Source organism: Anomalospiza imberbis, chromosome 3 (assembly GCF_031753505.1).
Source record: "Anomalospiza imberbis isolate Cuckoo-Finch-1a 21T00152 chromosome 3, ASM3175350v1, whole genome shotgun sequence".
In the NCBI taxonomy this organism is placed as follows: domain Eukaryota; kingdom Metazoa; phylum Chordata; class Aves; order Passeriformes; family Viduidae; genus Anomalospiza; species Anomalospiza imberbis.
Genome location: NC_089683.1, coordinates 23,285,687 through 23,306,151, shown reverse-complemented (window position 1 = coordinate 23,306,151; position 20,465 = coordinate 23,285,687).

Sequence of the window (20,465 nt, the reverse complement as noted above, 5' to 3'; positions counted from 1 at the left end):
GAATCATACATTCTGTGATAGATGGCAGAATTGAATTATTGATAAAATAGATTAGCAGCTGAGTATAAAAATAGGAGAAGGTTTGATTTAAAAATGAAAGGCCTAGAAAAAGAAAGATTGTACCTAAAACTACATAGAACCCTTAAATTTCAGTCTTTCTGGGATCCAATATTGAAATCCTGTTCTGTAGGGATTTTTAATTTTAATTTTTCTGTTCATTTGGTATTTCTGATTTTTTTTGTTTGTTTTGTTTTTTGTTTTTTGCTTCTCATCTCTGGCCCCTTGCTGGTTTTACCTTCCTGAAACATCTGCAGGAAAAAACTCAGTGCTACCACACACTTGGCCCAGGAAACCTGGTCCAGGCTCACTGAGGTTCTCTAGGTGAAGGTGAGAGTCAGTGTGAGAGAGGGCCATGGCTGGCAGTAGGGAATGGCAGGATACCCCTCTCCTTTTTCCAGTTGTCTTGGTGTTTGGTTGTGCAGTTGGAGTGATGGCAAGTCGTTTACTTTAGACCCTTTAGAATTTGGTCAGTAGATTAAACAGAACTTTTTTCTAAAGGTTTTGTTGTCGTTTTTTTTCTCAAAATTAAATTTTGTTTCCTATTTCAGCATTACACTTGAGACCATCATACAAGCTGCTCTTTACACAGTTTGTGCTGCTCTAATTAATTCTCTTATTTTCTTCTGTACTCTCCCATCTCTCCTCCCTTCTGAAACAAGATCAAATAATAGAGGCAGGCTTCCAACTTTCTTGTTTGATGTGCTTTTATCACAAAATGAAGCAAAAATATAAAGTGTGACTTTCTTATTATGATACTGTTGGTTGCTAAAATGAGGTCTCTGTGAAAAAAAATTGAGCTTTTAAGATACCAATCAGCCATTTGATAAAACCTCTCACTCTCCAACACGTGCCAAATCTTAGAAACGCACCTGCTGTTGTTATATTAATTTTAAGAACTCAGAGATGAAGGGTATAAAGTATCTCAGTCACCAAGCAGACTGCAGGATAATCCACTAATCCAGAGAGATGAAAGGAAATGCAGATTTTATGCCCTCTTGAGAGTGGCAGCCTGTCAAAAAAATAGATCCTTCTGCTAAGTTTGCCAGAAAAAGAAAAGAGAAAGAAAAGGTCTCTATCTCAGAGACACAAACACACATACATGGACATGATAAGAATGGCTGTGCTACAGCAGTACATAAATCAACACCCCTGGTAGAAATCAATGCCAAAACATATATTGATATGTACACCTATTTCTTCTATGATGAGAAAGAAAATATATTTGGGGGAATAAGTAATTGTTTTTGCACTTTAAAATATGAGGAGAAAATATCCAGGCTATCTAACAGACAAACATCAGAAGAGTAATATGTTCTATTATGCAAAATAAACATTTTCTCCACATCATGCACTAAAAATGAAAATTGCAGAGTACAATTAGAAGAGTTATAATTAGTACAAATAGAAGAGTTTTAAGACACCTTATTCAAATAAAAATCATGGCCAACACACAAAACTTGTATGTTCCAGGGGTTTTGGAGGTCAGATTCTGCTGCCTTTATGGATGACAAATTCTATTCTACATTTACTTGCAATTAGTAAGTGCCAATAAAAAGAGACTAAGACAAATTTGAATTTGTATTTTGTAATGTAGTCATACATTTTCATATGAACCCCACATATATATGAGAGATATTTTAATTGGAGAAAGTGACATTATTATTTTGAACACAGGAAAGAAAATTCATGTGATCATCCCCATTTCTTCAGGTGCCTTGTATTTTATCTATTTTTTATCTTTTATGTTCACAGGGTGCAGAAGGTGAAGGTGAGGATGGAAAAGCATATCAGGCAAAATGTGGATAGAGTCAGCAGTAAAAGAAAAAAATGCATGCTGTCCTCTACTGTGTAAAGCAAGCGTAATTGCTGACAGGAAGAAATTCGCACTTCTGTAAGAAAAAAAATAACCAAGAGAAATTCTTCCCAAAAGACAAGAAAAAAATCTGAAAAAGAGCAGATACTGTTTTCCATTTCATGGCATAAATTATGATTAACTTTGATTTAAACAAATTATGTAAATACATTTGCCTGGTCTGTAATTTGCATTCTATGGGTCTTCATTATGTATTTTAAACTGAGTACTGTTCATTCTCTGAGAGGATGTATGTCGTGATCACAACTAAGTGATGACAAACATTTAAACATACAAGTATTACTTTAGTTCAAATGCACAGTAAATTAAACAAATTCCTTTAAACTTTTGATGATAAATTAGTGAATACTCATATATAGTACTGCTAGTGTTCCTGCATTCAACAGATGCAACTATGTATGAATGTATAACTGTGCATTCTGTTTGCCAGACTTTTTTATGAAATACATTGAAAATCTGACCAATCTACCTTTAGTGGGAACTCTAATTTGCTGGGGAAGAAGTGTCATGATTCACAATATGGATACTGCTTTTAGAAGATGAGATGCTAGAAACAAGGTGTTAGAAATCATCTTCACTGCGTATTAGGAAGCAAGGGGGTGATAGGAATAGGAAAGCAATACCTGCACTTGAGAGAGGGAGAGGGGCTTATTACTGTCACAGGGAGACACATGAGAGGCAGCCAGTGCACAGGTTATAACCATGTAGTAGAACCCAGGATGCACTTATCTCCCTGTTACACCCTTTCTTATGCTACCTTGCAATAGAATTGGTGCTTCTGAATTGTCAAAGAAACACCACAACTTCTTCCTGGTTCCTTATCCTTATCCTGGCTGTAGCTTGGTTGACATTCACCTTCTGTAGCTCTTGGAAGCAGCAGAGGACTTGACCAGGTAAGGATAGACAGGGAGGATCTCTGGCTTCCTGGAAAGAAATGAGCGTGGCCACAGCTGCACTACTTGCCTGCTGGTCACAGTGGGGCTGGATAGCAGTGGCTGTGTAGTACTGAAAGAGATTTCATGCTCTGCAAACCCTCTAGGCAAAATCTGTTTCCTTAAATGCTGTGTTAAATGAGAAGGTTTGATATGGTATGAAATAGCCCCTGTAAGGATAATTATGGAAGTCATGTGAAAAGGAGAGGTCACAGAACACTTATTCCTTGGTCTTTTCCATGGTTTTTTAAGGCATTTCAGAAGAACTAAGTGTTAAGGAGAGATTTCAAACAGAGCAGTGAGATGGCTTTTTTGTATATTTATGAAGAGAAAAAGGCACAAGGTGGGAAAAGTAAGAAGGCTCTACAATCCCAGAGTATTAGTATTTGATGTTAATATTCATCCTATTATGCAGAAATGCAAAATTAGACTTAAACTCTTAGTTAAGAATGCTCGGAGGCTTCTACAAAAATAATGAAATTAAAACCATGAAGATAAAGATAATACATAGCTGCAACACATTTTAATGATTATTTATTAAAACAGCAGTGCAGGGCCAATAATAATTGAACTGAATACAATTTCAGAAAGCACCAGTCAAACTCTCCCTAATGCAAAGGGACACAATGACTCAATTTGGCTTTTGTGTACCTCACTATGATCCCTCCTGCCAGTGAGGTGGGTAAAATGATATGCTATAATATTCAGTTCCTCTTCATGCTGCCTTGAAATTGATAGGGATTGTAATGAAAAAAGGTTTCTGAACAAACCCAGTTTCATAAGGACTCAGTAGAGGTAGTAACATCACTCTAACTTCAGATTCTTCTTTTTTACTATAACATTCAATTTATATCCATTACATAGAAAAACATGTGCAAACCCAAAAGAGACAGAGCAGTAGGTGTTTGCAGATGCTGAGGAGTTGGAAGCACCTCCCTTTTTTGAAAGTGTCTGGAGGGGACTTAGGTGTCAATGCTTTTTTTGCTGAAGGAAATTTGAGTCCCCCTCTATTCCAGCAGTAAAGTGGTCAAGTCATTAAATTATAGTCTGTACCTGTATCTGGGAGTACAATTCTCTCCTATTGCTGATGCCATAGTTAAGTCTGAGGAGTCAAAATACTATTTTTTAGTTGCTCTTCAGTGAGTTTCTCTCAGTCTATTCTGTTGAAGAAAATTCACCTTATGTAGTACACTGAAATATTTGTTGAAACTAATTCTGATGCCTGGTTAGGATATTAAAAAAAAAAAAAAGAGAGACCTGCTTTCTGCTTGGTTCATATGAGCAACAAATGTTCTTGTATAATTAATATTTAATTTACCGCTCTCACCTAGAAGTGAGTGATCTTAAATCTCACCCCTAGTTCAGTGCATGTTTAATTAGGAATGCAAAGTGAAATTGCCCTGATAAACAAGAATTAAAGCTCCTTCTCTTTGAACAAGTGGTTTGGACTATCTTTTTAAAGGGGTCTACAAATTCAGATGAGTCAAAGGTCCAAACCAAAACAATATGTCTGACTTTTGTCAGGCTCTATTTTCTTCAGCATTAAGAGATTATTTGCACTAGGATTATTTGCACTTCTTTAGCTCAGAAGAGCATTTTTCAAGTGACTCTCCCAGTGACCTCTAGTTCCTGTACACAGGTTCACACCAAAACACAAAGCCTGTGATCCAGCTGCACACAGCATGTTAGTTCAGAGGGTCAGAACCACATTAGTCTGAAGTAGCAACCCCTGAAAGTCATATAGCATAAATGCAAAGCCCTAATTGCTTTTCCTCTCTACAAATTTGCAGTGACTGGGCTGCACTTCTTTCTAATACAGACAATAGCCTTAACTTCACCTTTGCTGCAAGAGTGATTTTCTTTTTTGGTGACTTCAGCCTACATACGAATCATTTAGAAGGGACCAAACCCACAATTTCTGACATTTCCACGGGTAAAAATTACAAGAATGGATTTATTTAAATTATAACCCACTTTTGCTACATTTTCACATTCAATTTACTCCATAAAAAGTTCCCATGCATATTTGCAGCCCCAGTTGAACTATAATTCTATGCACAAACATTTGCACCTGTATTACTTTTTAGGAATAAAAGTCTAAAAGTCTAGGAATAAAAGTCTAAAAGGCTAAAGTCAAGCTACTTGGTTTGACACTACTTTTCAGTATAAAAGAGCATAATATGCAAAACCAACCAGCCTTTTATGGTAAGGGGATAGGAAGGCTGACAATACAGGGTTTAAACTTCTTTAGGGAAGTCTTTTCTTAACAAATTCCTTGATATTATCTTCTGGGATATGCTCAATGATCATGAACTGTTGACTAATCATAGACCGCCAAAAATATGGTTCAAAATTGTTTGTGCAATGAAATTTCTCAGATAATTCTTTTCTAATGTGGAGGCATATTCTGTCTTGATTATTGATAATAGGCACTATCTGCTGGGTTTTCCATTTGTGATATTCCAACACATGATATTACTTTTATTAACTGTACCACTACTACTATGTTTTGGGGTTCAAGCCATGGACTGCAGCCATCTCCAAGAAGATGTGAAACTAAGCAAGTGTAGTATGAATGATTTACATCAGCTACAAATGCACCATTCACTGAAATACTGCAAGTAATTAATTTCAAAAGGTATTCTAACAAAAGGTATTCATGTTTCTAAAATGAACTAGTGTGGAAGTTGCAAACTTCTTTCCAGAACAATCTTTGATATGAGACAACAGTGAACATGCAGAGGCTTTGAACAAGCAAGTTCAGAAAAGCATTGGGAGTATTAGAAATAGTTTGAACTATGAGTGCGCAGATATGTCCTTATGGAAAATTAATGCAAATTATTTCTGGATTCCTTGACTTCATTTTTTCCCTCTAAGATATTAACTATTTTAATATAGCCTTCTCGCTGAATTACAAACAGGAATAATTTTTGCTGATTATTTATTTCTTTGGCTCCTACTTGTAGCACAGCTGAGCTTTATTTTAAGCAATCTTTTTTACTTCTTCAAATCTCACACACAGTGCACTCTTCTGCGTGATCTGAATAGATTTAATCGTACTTTATTTGGGCTGGTATGGAGTAAATGTAAATTTAAATGAAAAACAGAGGAAGGACTAGAGTAAAAGATTTGCCAAATTACACCCTAAAGGATAACCATATACTTGGTTAACAGAATGTATTTTCAATTTTCACTTTCATCCATTCACACTTGTGAAACTGTGGGATATTCCCTGAAGCTTCCTTCTTGCCAAATAGTGTACTCTCACAGACTGATACATTAGCCAGTTGATTCTGATTACACAGACTGCATTTTGAATGCACATAAAAGAAATACATTTTTAGTTGCTTATTCATAAGGCTGAATATTGTCATCAGTGTTCACAGCATAAAAATATCTTCTGATAGGATAAAATACTTCTTTATGATGCTGCATTTAAGTCCTTTGTAATCTTTACAGATAAACATCATACCTATCAAATTTCAGGTGATATATTAAATTCCTTTCTACTGATCCCAGCAACTGTTTCTGTGTTATTATATTGAAAGAGCTCTATGGGTTTTTATGTGAATTAAGTGAAAATATTCTTGAAGAGAGAAATGGTCCAGTTCTCAATGGGCAATGAAAGTGAAGTCATGGGCCATTGGAATCAGGGAACCAGATTACACTCCCTTAACATTATTTATAGGAAAGAAAGACTTGGAAACAAACATTTAAGATATTCAATACCTTGTAAAATCTAAGATGTCCATATTGCAGAAAAAAATAATTTAAAATTTTGGGATATGTACATTTAACTATGACGTAATCAAACTAGTGAGTGAAACTCATCTGTTATCCTTTTGTCTGTCTTGTATTTATGCTTTTTCCACAAATGCCTCTATATTTTGCCCTTAATAATTCATGAACTTGTAAGTACTTTTATTCATGTGTGCTTGGATGATAGTGTGTATACAACTCTTTCATTACAAAAGAACAGGCAGAGAACACAAAATACTTGCCAGATTTCTGTGTTGATGCACCTGAAAAAAGATTCTCCTACAAGAAGCATTCATGCTGTTTCATGAAGAGATGAAACATCTCCAGGAGGTTATTTTGCATTTCTGTTAGCAGTTAAAGTTGTTGGTTCTGAGAGCATTTTTAATATCAGTTTCAGATAAAGAAATATATCTAAATTTAGCTGTCCTCAGTACCCATTTCTATGAAGGTAAAAAAAAATCTGATGAGAAAAAACAAGATCTACAAAAAAAGGGCAATAGCCAAACAACAAAAATGAGATATAAAAATAACAGCCTCCCCCCCCCCCATTTTGTGTGAAGTATTACAACAGTTCAGAAAATTATTGTAGTGCATTTCAAAATGTCATCATGAGACTGATAGAAGATTATAAGATGGCAATGAAAATAAACAAGGTCCAAAGAGTTCAGCATCAGGGAATAGGGATGTTGTACCTGATGTTGGCCACAAAGGAAAAGTACAGCAAGGACAGAAGGAAGCTTAGACAGAGAAGGCTGTTGAAGATTGTATTATTCTGGCTTCCCTGAAGAGCTCTCTAGAGAACTTCAGCAGATTTACTGGGTTCAGTAACATGGCTTCTTGGTGGCTGATAGGGAAAAATTATTGTCAAAGAGATTCTGGTTTTATTGTGTGAGAATGTTTGCAGCTAGCTTGACATTTGCCGTTTGCCCTCAAGAGTTTTCATTGTGAGTGAAAAATCACATCTAAAAAATATATGGATGCCTTTGAAAATCATTCCTTGTGTCTATGACTGCCCTCTGTATGGATTTTATCTTTCACAAAAGCTTTGGGGGTGATGTGTGGCCACAGCAGTGCATCAGGCACAAACAAGTTTTCCTACAGTTCAGGTGTTTTAAAGGGCTCTTACTATGTTATAGCCCACTGTCTGCAGCCAGATGCTGGATTAATTTTAGGCACTTTAGCTGACATCCTTGAAATTAATAGGAATTTTCCCTAATTCTCATATTTGAACCATGCTGTCAAAACATCTTCTAAAAGTTGTAAGAGCCTCAGGGACACAGTTTCTGAAAGAAGTGGCATTAGTAATAAAGCAACACAGAAAACATTTGAGAGTGTAGAGAACTGATTAAAACAGATTCTCTGGTTTGTATCTCAGTAGGCACAATACAGTACATTTTATGACTGAAGATAATATAGGATATTTGTGTGATTAAGTTTGCAATTTTCATATAAAATCAGAAAGAAATATCTTGTTTCTTCTTCAGGCTGACTTTCCTTTGAAGTTATGTTTTCTTTAGCATTAGTGAAAAAAGACATTGAATGAAAAAGGCTTGTGCTAAGTTGCATTTCTGCAAAACACTTTCCAAATATAATGCTTATTTTAAATAGAAGTTTTAAATATCAAATATTGTGTAATATCATGTCACATGGTGTAAAAATTTAGCTAAACATTCACAATAAAATACAGAGACAACAGCTGATGGAGCAGCTCAGACATCACTGTGTCCCAGCTCCCTACCCCAGGGAGTCATCAGCCCATCACAGTCCTGTCTCTGCAAGCCCAGAAGAGCACAGGACAAATGGGAACACCAACTGAGGGCTGTCTCAGGAAAGGCTCAGCTCCAGTGTCCAGCTATGTCCCTCATCATGATAGGCCAAGAGAAGCAGCTCCATATCCCCTTCCAGACGATGGACATGCTGCCTAGAGGTGTTGAACATGATATGGGATGCTGTGGAAGAGCATTTTGGGATTGCATAAGTCTTACCATGGGATGTTTAGGGTAGAAATGAGAGGCGGAGAAGGGGATAGACTCAGATGATTTGGGGAGGAACAACTGTGAGAAAATAAAGGTGCAAAGGGACAAACAGAGCTGGAAGTGTGTAAACAGCAGCTTGTCCGGCCATGCCCCACAAGGGTTGTAAAAGCCCATGGATGGCTGGTATCAGCCTGAGCCAAGGATAGATCGTGCCAGCAGCTGGGCTGGAGTGTGTGTCTGGGGCCAATGACCAGAGAGCGCCCAGTGAGTGATACCCCATGCCAGCCCCAGGTGGGACCAGGGCCAGAGCTTGTCTGGCTGCAGTGCAGCACTGGGAGCCAGTGTAAGTGTGCAAGTGAGTGTATGGGCGCTGCTGGGGTCTCCCGGGGTGAGCCTGTAAGCCAGCTCTGCACATGCTTATATCTGTGCTCCGGTCTGAGCACCAGCAAGCAGAGTGCGGCTGAGGTTCCGCTGATTCACGTGACCAGGAACCAGCAATTGGGGAGGCTGGGATCCAGGAGCAGTTACAGGGCAGATGGGTGTCTGAGCCCAGCTGTGGGTGGACTCCAACCAGTGTGTAGGTGTCTGCTCACCTGTGAGCATGTGTATTCCCACCTATGAACCTCCATCCTTCTCGGACAGGGAGGGAAGACAGGATGAGGCTGTTGGTGCAGCCTGTTTCTGTGTAAGTGCTGTGTGTCTGTTGGGGTTAACTGACGTGTGCCAAGTATACATGCATCCTAACACCATATATTAAAATAATGAGTTCTCATTTTGTATGATCAGGCCATGGATATCTCCTCAAGGTAACATCCATGCTTGACAAGATTGCTTGCTTCAGTGGCCCGTCAGCCAGAAACATGAAGCTTAGATTTTTGCCACTGTCTCCATTATCTGCTGCTTATTCCAGATTGTGTGTATCTGTGTTTGAGTGGTTTATTTTCCTGTTTCTTGTTTGCCTTTTACACTGAGCAGCACTTAAACAGATATTCTTATAAACTACATGTCCTTCTAACCTAGGTATCCTTATAGATATCCTGAGGCTGTTCCTTAAGTTTTATGCTCTACCATCTTAGTGCCCAATCCAGGGCTACTAAGATTTATTATGAATGAGGATTTTTCTGTCGACGCCCTTCTTTTTTTTCAGGCAACTCACCCTTGGCCATCCACCTGCATGGAATCCTTTTGCTAGCATAATGCACATAGCACAGGTAGGTCTTATCAAATACATTGTGTTGGGCCATCAATCAGTAAATTCATCTTTAGGTTACCTAAATGATCTAATGAGCAAACATCACCACACAGCTCTGCTTTTTCAATTACATTTTGCTTTTCAGTATTCTGCAATTTTCTATCACCTGCTATATCTGTGACATGGTAATCAAGTTTTCAGTCTGCCTTAATAATGCCTGGTGCTGTGTAGCCACTCTTACCACAACAGTCTCAGAGAAAAGCAATATGGGGCAAGACAGTTAAGGACAACCCTTCTAAACTATCCCTGTTTTGCATTGTGTGACTATTTATCACTCTGACATTTCTGTAAGTTGAGATATGATTGAAGCTGGGACCTTCCTTCCCCTATTTAGCTAGGACTTTATTATGGTTTCAGCCATTAGAAATTCCCAGAGGGCCTTGAGCTGGTAGCAACGCCTATTATTTCAGTGAAGTTTTTGAGGTCCATGCTTGACTGCTCATGGAAAATATCAGTCCTTCTGATAAATACATATTTGCTATTCTACTACCAACATTCAGTATGTTTGATGACAGTCACTTCTTTCCTCCCAAAGACTCCATAAATTGGTGTCAGAAATAATTTGCAGAACAAAATATTTCCCAACTTGCATTGCAAGTATTTGGTAGCACTACCAGCATCTGTGGAGAAACTCTGTCTATAGTCCCTATGGCCCATGTTGCCCATGCTCCGTCTTTCAGGATTATCTTCTAATACTGACAAGTAAATATGTTTTTAGCCAAAAACCTGGCCACAGGTGAGTGCAATGTCTTGCCTGAGAAAATGCAGCCACTGCTCTCTGTTCTTCACTCTCCTGATGTGATTCCAGCCATTTCCTTTACTGGAAAATTAGTGGCATTGACTTTAGCAAAATCAACATCTATACTTAATGTAACTCTGCTGTCTGTTGACTGACTGCTTGTTTCTTTATTTTTTCTATGAAAATGGAGGAGCTAAAAAAAAGATTTTGATTTTTTTCTGTGAAGAGTTGTGGTGATTTATTTCAATATCTAATTAGAAATAGTAACCTCTAGAAAGTACTTTTAGGAAAAAGTAAATGCTAAAATTGTAAGTGCATATATAATATTGTAAAAAAACACATCTTATGTATCTACAGGAGCACAGAATCATTGCTGTCTTTACATTATCCATCTTTTTATCATACATTATTTACCTGTTTACTATCCTTAGCTATATAATTTCCTTGACAGAGAAGAATGATGACATTTGCTTTTACAAAGACACACATTGAAATACATACAGCACCTCAGGATAATGCACAAGACTAAGGAATACGAAACATAATACACTCAAAAAATATTTTGCACATAATACATATAGTGACATGGAAACAGAGGAGAATAGAAATAAAGAAGGGTAACGGTTTAAAGATAAATAAAGAATCTGAAAGACCACACAGACTAAGACTCATGTAAGTGGAAACAGTTTGTGGTGAAGGATTTTTTTAAGAGGTGATTGAGTTTAGTAGAAAAAAGTGATTATTAGAAGACCAAGACATCTCAGATTTTATAAAAGTGTTTTGTAATTAAATAAATTTCTTGTCTTTAAAAAAAAAAGTAATTAAAAAATTTCTTACCTCTATGGACCATGAAATTGTCAATTATTCTGGCTATATCTTCCTTCTCAAGTCAAGAACTAGTGACAGCCTATGTTCATGACATTCATTTGGGGGAAGATTTAATTTCTTGGTAAGAATAGGATCAGATTATTTAATTTTGGACATCTCTGACAAATCTTAACCCCCTAATCCTTTCTGGGTTAGTGCTCTCTCGTTCTCTTCCCCCACTTCCTCATTCCCAGTACTTTTGTCAAGTAAAAGTTAAAAAACCCCACAACATCTGTCTACATGTTAAGATATTCTTGATGTGGAATAGTATTAGAATAAATATTTCTTTGTAATTCTTCCTCTGTAATCCATGCTTGCCAAGGCAGCAAAAGGTACCTAAGCAGGAAGAGACTGCAAGGCCAAGTAGTCCTTTTCCTGTTTAAGTTTCATTACATAATTTTCCTTTGCACTTCTACATCTAGAGGAAAAAATGACTGATTGTTTGCCTGATTTCCAGTGATCAGTTTCTTATCTGTTTGTCTGCTTTATCTGTTTGTTTCTTATCTGTTTGTTTGGTTTACGTGTTGCTTGGGAGCAAGTGAAGAATACATCGCCAGGTTTGTGTTTTACGTGCTAGTGCAAAAGGTCATAAAAGCCTAAAGCTAGCATGAGATAAATAGAAAGAGGACCATTATTCATAATTTCAAGGCTTTTTTTCTGTCCAGAAAATTGTTTAGTATTTTTTATTTCCTAGCTTCTTATGAGGTTGTAGCCCAAAGTATCTTCCTAGATGTTTCTGAGCATCTTTCTCCCAATATCTGGTTTGCACATGCCTGCAGCTTTCTTAAAAAAGCAGACATTGTCATTTACTTTCAGCTCTTTCCCATCTAGACCTGATGAGACTTCTCTTCATAACCTGGGTGTATGAAAGACAAAGAAGGTCTTTCACAGCTCAGGAACTGCATAACAGCACCTCTATTTATTTAAGCTTTCTTTTCCATAAGGAACCTTTATAATTTTTATTTAATATTTGCTGTGAATTAAGGTTAGTGCATATTCCACTATCCCACCTAACTATGAAAATCACCATACTGTGAAAATGGTGAGCAGAATTGGCACAGCAAAAGCTACAAAAATTTAAATACCCTTTCCCATGTCAGCTGTTCATAAACATCTGTATCTTACTGCAGTTTATGCTTACACAAATTTATTAGATTATTGAGACCTATCAGTTTATTCTCTTCTATTTATAAAAAAAAATCTCTTAAGGTCAAAGAGAGAATGTCTTTGGGGTTTTCCCCCACTCTCTGTAAGACAATGCACAGGTGAGCATCATCCACCAGACTTTTGACTCCTTCACTCTTTTCAAGTTTGTACTGTGTCATTCACTTACTCTCTGCAGGTTTTATGTAAGCTACCTCGATGACTCTCTACACTCTCCCTTTTAGATCCCCAGTAAGTTATATTGATTTCCTTATTGTGTAGAGTATTGCTACCATCACTCTGTCAATGGAGCTTTGCTAACTATTCTTTTTACTTGGTTTCTCATCACTGATCTATTAAAACAGGTGGTGTAAGTGTTTTAACTTTTTTTACTGAAAGGTAGTTTCTTTCTTTTCACGGTGTATATATTGGTTTTTCCTCATGCTGCCTTTATGATCTATATGCCATAAATGAAAAATAACTTAAAAGTGGAAATTGGCTCATACAGAAATTAAAAGGTGGCTGAAATAATAGTACTTCTGAAACTTCATACACATAACAAGCACTGTAGCCTCTGTGTCAAGAACCAGGACATACTAAAATTGAATTAATCTGTTTTTAAACCAAGTCTTTGGTCAAGCAACTCAAAAAATCTGTGAACTGGGTTGGGTCCATAATTTAACAGAATGTGAAATATTTTGTGAACAGCACATTTCTGTGGCTTTATTTCTTCTCTTAGTAAAAGTGCAGCCTGGCATTTTGGAAACTTTTTCCCAGTTTGCCTTAGGTATCTCCTGCCGAATAGAAGAGGATAAGAACAGACAACAGAAGATGGCAGAGGCCACCTGTACACCATGTGGTATTATAGCTCATACTCCAAATGAGGCTTTTCTGATAGAGAGTGCCTGTCGTCACTAAAGACTTCTCTGTCTCCGTAGCATGCCTAGACATAATTCATAGTGCCCCAGGACCCATAAAAAAGCTCTAAGGAGGCATGAGTCAAACTGAGACTCATAACTTTTTGCACTGCCTTATTCCTAAATTGGTTCTGATCAAAGTGAAAAGTGAAAAATAATTTTGTCAAGGAAAAGAAGATACTTGTCCAACATTGCATTTGCTGGCTTCTATTACCTATGGCAGATTGTAAATTTTTTTTCAATTTACATTCTGAAATATATATTCTTATATTTTTTAAATTGTTAGTTGTATATTTTTTAATATTGCTCTTTAAGGGATTATAAAGGTTGCTAAACTGTCAAACAGTAGGTGAGATGTTAATTGCAGTAGCACACTGTCTTATGATTATGTTGACAGTAGTTATGGTTGAGGGCCAGCTGTGGACAAATGTTTAAGGAAAAATGTTATCAAGATTACTTGAAAATAAATCAGATTATAAATAAGATATTTATTGCAGTAAATTTAAGGAAATGGTTTCTTACCCTACAGAAACAGAACGCTCAAGAACAATAGCTCTTCAAGTGAATTTGTCCACTAATTCTCCTAAGCTGGCCTTGTCAGTAGAAATATTGAAAGAGGCCATAAAATTCCTCAAATATATTATCTGATAACAAGCCTCCCAACAGCCATGAATAATCTTCACTGTATTTGTGAGATTAAATAAACCAGCTGGGATTCATTAAAAATGGTTTATTGTATACAACACTGTTAGTAGATGGTTTCAGTTAGCAATAGTTTGTCACAAAAGTGCTCTGTACTCTGCTACAGTCACTGAATCTTCATAGACATTATATTTTTATTAATACTATAATCAATGCTTACATAAGACCCATGTGTGCAAAAAAATTGACATCCTAATCTATGCTTAAAACTACTGGCAGCCAAACTCATGTTTAGAATTTAAAATTTCTGCAATCATTTTACTGCTAGTATCAGAGTATTACAAATTAGGTTTTTTATTTGTGTGCAAAACTCCTATATTCCCTTCTAAAAAAGACTATGTCATTAATCTGCAGCAAAAAGATTTGAGCACATGCTTAATTTTGAGCATGTAATATCAAGGTATTTAGTTGCATACATTTATATCTTAAGCAAATACATTCTCTAAGCATATGAGTAAGCATTTTTGTTGTCTCAGGATCAGAATGCAAACAAAGTCTGTGTGCAAATCCATTAAAATAAACATCAAATATCTGCTTAACTTCTGTGTTGAATTATTGCCTTCCAGTCTGGTTAGCTACTTTTTACCAGTTGTCATTAAAATTAAATCTCTACTTCACCTCTCAAAACTTCGTTGAGCCCTATACTCTGCTTATATTTTGGTTATTCTACCACTAAAAGAATCTGGTTTTCTACAACATATGTGGTGGAACATAAGTTATTAAAAAAAACCCCAAATAATCAATACTATGTTATTTTTATTTTTTAAAAAATCTTTTAAAATAATGATTATTAGGATGCAATTGTCTACTTCATTGTTTGCAGATAAAATGTAGGTGTATATATTTGAGGCTTAATTAGGATTGTCACAGAACTCTGAACTTCAAAACACAAGATCATTAGCATCAATCTAAGCTTACAGTCTAATATCCAGATGAAACAATCATACAATGGTTTTGTGATACGAATTTCATCTTACATATTTAAAACCTAAGTAGAAGTTCTTTTGGAAAACATTAATAACTTTAAAAGTGCTTAATATCAGGTGAGTTACAGATATGTATCTACCATATATATATCTTACCATTCAGTGTCAAAATCTTGTAGATATTGCAGGAATATTAGATGCAGGAACTCAAAATTTAAAATGAAAGGTCTAAACCTCATTGAAAAATTACCTGCCTATAAGAATGTTTGTCACATCATTCTCTTTTCCCTTTAATTCTCCAGTCACAAAGACTATCCTCTAGCAACTTTCATGTAGAAGCAGATGTTTTGAATATAGAAAAACTGTTTAGGTTATACAAGTAACGTGATAACTGGTGTGGAAGGCACTGGAACTGGTGAAATTTGAAGTTTCTAGAGAGTTTACTCCACAGTCTTATCAGCCAGTGTTAAATTCTACTTTCCACACAAATAATCCTCTTCACTATACAAATTTCCACGGTACCAGAGAAATGGTGTTTATCTTGGAGATTTTGCTTGCTGTGTTAGACAGCCTTGGCCAGGTCATGGAGAGCTCTAATGATAAGAACAAAGACCTTGAATTGATTCGATAATCTGTGAGGGGACAAAATAACACAGAAAAGATAAACTTGGTAATGCTTGTTGTAGCTTATGCTGAGGAGAAAAGGTGCCAGAGTATTTTACACTGGAATTTCCTAAGGGTTAAAGATGTTATGTGCACATATAGAGAGTTACAACACTCCAGATGAAAATGGCATGTGTGAGTCAGTGAAGTCAGGTTATTTTATGATCAGATGGTCTACAATAATTAAACTAAAGTCTTTTGTACTGCAACAAAAGATTAGCATAGCTGCATTGCTCGTTCTAGGATTGATGAAGGTTGCTACTTTACTGGTTTAGGATTAACTCTAGATGTTGTGGCTAACCATAGCTAGTCATCAGTTGCCCACCAAGCTGCTCTACTACTCCACTAAATAGGATGCATGAAAATACATTGAAAATTTGTGGGTTGAGATAAGAACAGAGAGATCACCCTCCAAATACCATAACAGGCATAACAGACCCAGTTTAAGGGAATCAGTTTAATTTCTTAACAGTAAATAACTGAATAGGATAAGGGAAAAAAGAACAAATATAGAAACACTTTTCTCCCACCCCTCCCTTCTTCCTGGGCTCAACTTCAACCCCAAATTCGCTATATCCTCCCTGCCAGCAATACAGGGGGAAGGGCAAGGGGGGTTACAGTCAGTTCATATCTCTTTGCTGCTTCTTCCTCCTCATGTTCTTCACCTATTCCAGCATGAGATCTCACCCACAGGATATGGCTCTTCATGAACTTCCCCATGGATATTTCCTCAAGAAAGGTTCCAGCATGGGTGTCGCTCCCTCAGGATGCAGTCCTTCAGGAACAGAATTCCCCAGGGCATCACAAGTCCTGTCAGCAAAACCTACTCCTGTCAAACACCTTTCTGCAGGCTGCAGTTTCCTGCCAGGACCCTACTCTGGCACTGGCTTTCCAAGGGCTGCAGCTTCAGGTTGCTTATCTGCTTCACTGTGGATCTCCATGGGACAGTCTTCATCGTGGGTTGCAGAGGGATCTCTACTCCACTGTCTGGATCACCTCCTCCCTCTTCTTCACTTTGGATCTCGGTGTCTGCAGAGTATTTCTCACATATAACTCTCATTCTTCTCTCCCAGCTGCTGTTGCACAGAAGCTTGTGCCCTAATTGTTTAAATTTAAAAAAACCTGCTTTTCTACAACTTATCAAAATGTCCTCTACTATGCTTTCAGTTGTCCTTACTTCTCTTCAGCTTCAACCTGTTCTCATTCCAGTACTAGAGATCCTGATTGCAGCTTTTTGGTCATATGTCATAAATATAATCCTGCTATTTCCATATATTCATGTCAAAGTCTGTGCTTTTTTGTCCCACATACATACCCTGTGAGAAAACCCACTATTAATTACTCTGTATTACTTTTTGTTTTTTTCCCAACATCTATAATTTCTTCTGTTTTTTCCATAGTTTCAGAAAAGCTCTTCCTGGATGCTGATGTTCAACTATGTAATAACCTTTTGTGAGCAGGCAGTTATTTACTAGTTGTGTATACTGCACCAACAAAACAGGGAACCCCATGTTTGAAACATTCAGACACTTCAGTAATAAAAATTATAAATAACAAAAAAGCAGGGTGAACAGTATTTAGTTTGACAGATTTATGAGGGAACAGGTGAAAAAAGCACAGATGAAATCAGAACTGGATGTTGATGAAATAGCACCCAGCATCACTTCATGGTAGTATTGCATGAATATTACACAACTGGTTTTTAGTGATTAATGGGCTTGCAATATGGAGGTGATGAGATGACCTATATGTAAGACTTCATTTTTTTTATTAGGAAATCAAGCAGAATATTTGGATTTGCTAAAGGATTTTGGAAAGATTTTTTCCCTCTTCAGTATTCTCCTCTTCATGCTGTATTTTTCCCAAACCATGGAAGTCAAGCATTCAAGGAAAGATGTTTCAGTGTGGTAAAAGGTAAGAGTGAACTGATGTGTCAGTACTCACCATGCCTTTCACAGTCTAACAGATTTTGTTCCAGAAGTTTTCTACTCCTTTAATTTATTCAGAAAAAAACATGATATAGAGCTGTGCACTTTTGTCTGAGATGGTAATAAAGATACGTAACAAAGTGCAAATGTCATGTCTCTTCTCAGTGGAGCTCATAGAGGGGCTCGGAATACACCTTTGAATTCATCTTTCCAGTTAACTTAAAAACCCAGTTGGCCAAGTCACCACACAAATATTGCCAAAGGCCCAGAACTCATTCCCGTGAACTCCAGGCATTAAAAGTGACTGATCACAAATTCCTATGGAGAACAAGGACTTTTTCCACCTTCCTGGTATAAAAGATTTTATCATTCCAAGCATGTCTGCTGCTTGTAGGCTGCTAATGCAAGTTCCATTCTGATTACTTAGATAAGTATCCGGTTTTTGTCATGTAGAATGAGCAACTCCAGTGACAAAACAAAGGAAACTGGAACTTTGAAGTGAGGAGAATTCTTGTTCCAGCATTAGATGTGTAAGCATCAGAGGCAGCAAAAGGTTAATGTTCACTGCTGCTTCAGTAAGTGACTTCCAGCACAGTGAGATTTCACTGCATAGAAGCTGATCCAGCTTGCTATTCTGAAGGCAAGGAAAAGCTGGCTGAGTTAGGTACCTACAATTAGGAGGGTTGACTAAGCTTATGTCTTTAAAATAGATAAAAAATAAGAAAAAAGGACAATGTACACGCTGTTCCTGCTGTCAGAATAAGTAGTATTATTGCACATGTGTGCAACTTTTGTAATATTTCTATTTTTAAGCAATTTTGAAAGTGCCAGATCCATCTATTTTCTGGCTTCACTTGTGCAACTCTGAAGCCAAAGAACTTGGCATCCTGAATGTTTTAGAAAGCCTCAACTTTTGCAGAAATATGTACTTTGACCCTGAAAAATAGCAAGAAAAAGAAATAAATTCTGTACAGTTTTGGCATAGAAATTTCATTAAAGATTTGTGAATAAGTCCCTTAGAACATAAGTGAACGCTGCAACTAACTTGATTCACAAGATCCAATAGTTGGATGGCTGCCATATTTCAAATTCATCTGGAGAGTTTTTCAGGCTGACAGCACAGCACTGGCAAAGGTAATTGTGATTGAAATTAAGGATAGAATCCTTTTTAAAATATTGTATACTCGCAATAGTTAAATAAAGTTCTGTGTGTATTTTATAGTCTTATTTTATTTTCCTATTTAAAAATCAGACTTTAATATTTTGGGAACTTAATAAGCAGCAAAAAGAGACTAAGGTATTAAAATTTACTAATAATCTTATTTTTCCTAATTTATCCACAAAGGTGTCATTATGTAAATTATGTTACAGTTAATCAAGTTGAATCATGTATTTAAAAATCTCTGACCCAATCTCTTTATGACATTTAAACATACGTGTGTCGTTTACGTCCTTGAATAGTCCCAGTAACTCACAAATGTGCTTACTTTCTCTGCTGAATCATTGCTTAGTTTGATATTCTTCTGCTGCATTCAGCATTCTGCTTAGTAATAGAAAAGAGAGAGCTGAATACTGTAGGTTGTTGTATTGGGTTTATGCGGCAAGGTTTTGGTGGTGGGGGAGGGCTGCAGAGGTGGCTTCTCGGAGAAGGTGCCAGACAAGTTCTTAGAAACTAGGAAAATTTTGCTATGTTAGGGCAAGAATTACTTGTATTAAGAACTAATTTTAAAAGAGTCCTAAAGAGTAATGTGTCCACAAACCAACTACGATTTTATTGGTGTTCTGAAGACACTGGTCTGCACCCTGTATATTACAGAATGCTTAAGTATTAATTATTTAAAAATCTCTTCTGATTTTAAAAATCTCTTCTGATAATCAGAAACCAATTGTATGTCCTCATCCTTCATTCACGTAATAGAGTATTTTACATTGGTTGGAATTCCTTGGATAAAAGGCACAAGGGTCTCTTTTATTTTTAGTTACAGAGGGAAGATAATCTGCTGTAACTATCTTATCTATTGTTTTTCTCTATCATTTGATGTCTTCAATAATTTTGCATTCATTCTCTTAATTTGATTTGCCTGTTCTGATTAGTTTGGGAAAAGTAACTTTTTCCCCTTTTTTAGAAAGGACAAAATATTCTTCCTTCATTTACTGAAAATATGTTACAGGCACCACTAAGATAACTAAAAATATAACTCCAATTGTAAAATGCAATGCCAGTTGTAAAATGCAATGCTTAGAAGCATATCAGATGTTCTCAAATATGTGGGGAACTCCCAAAGTGCAGAGACATCATCAGCAGTCAAACTAACCCAGTATTTTAACAGTTTAGAGGGCCAAGATATCCTTTTCAAGTATTTTTCTATTTTCTGGTTTCTTTCAATTACTCTTTTTTATCTTGCTCAGAAAATCTGGCTCTATTTTGTGGCAGTAAGTCTGTGATTATAACTAAAGCTGAAATACTTCTACCTGTCTCAACCAAATAGTTTTCTCTTTAAATCCTGACTTTGATTGCAAATAATGAAGAGTAAAGTCAGAGACTGGAACTGCGTGATGGATGGAAAATATGTGGCTTCAGTGCATGAAAAAGGGTTCCTGTCTCATTCCTTCAATGCAATGCCTTACTCATGGGAAGAACACTTTAAAACTTGAAGAAGCCATCAAACTCACAACAACATTCTATGCAAAATGGTAAGCACTTGTCTGTCATATGAGAGGAACGGGG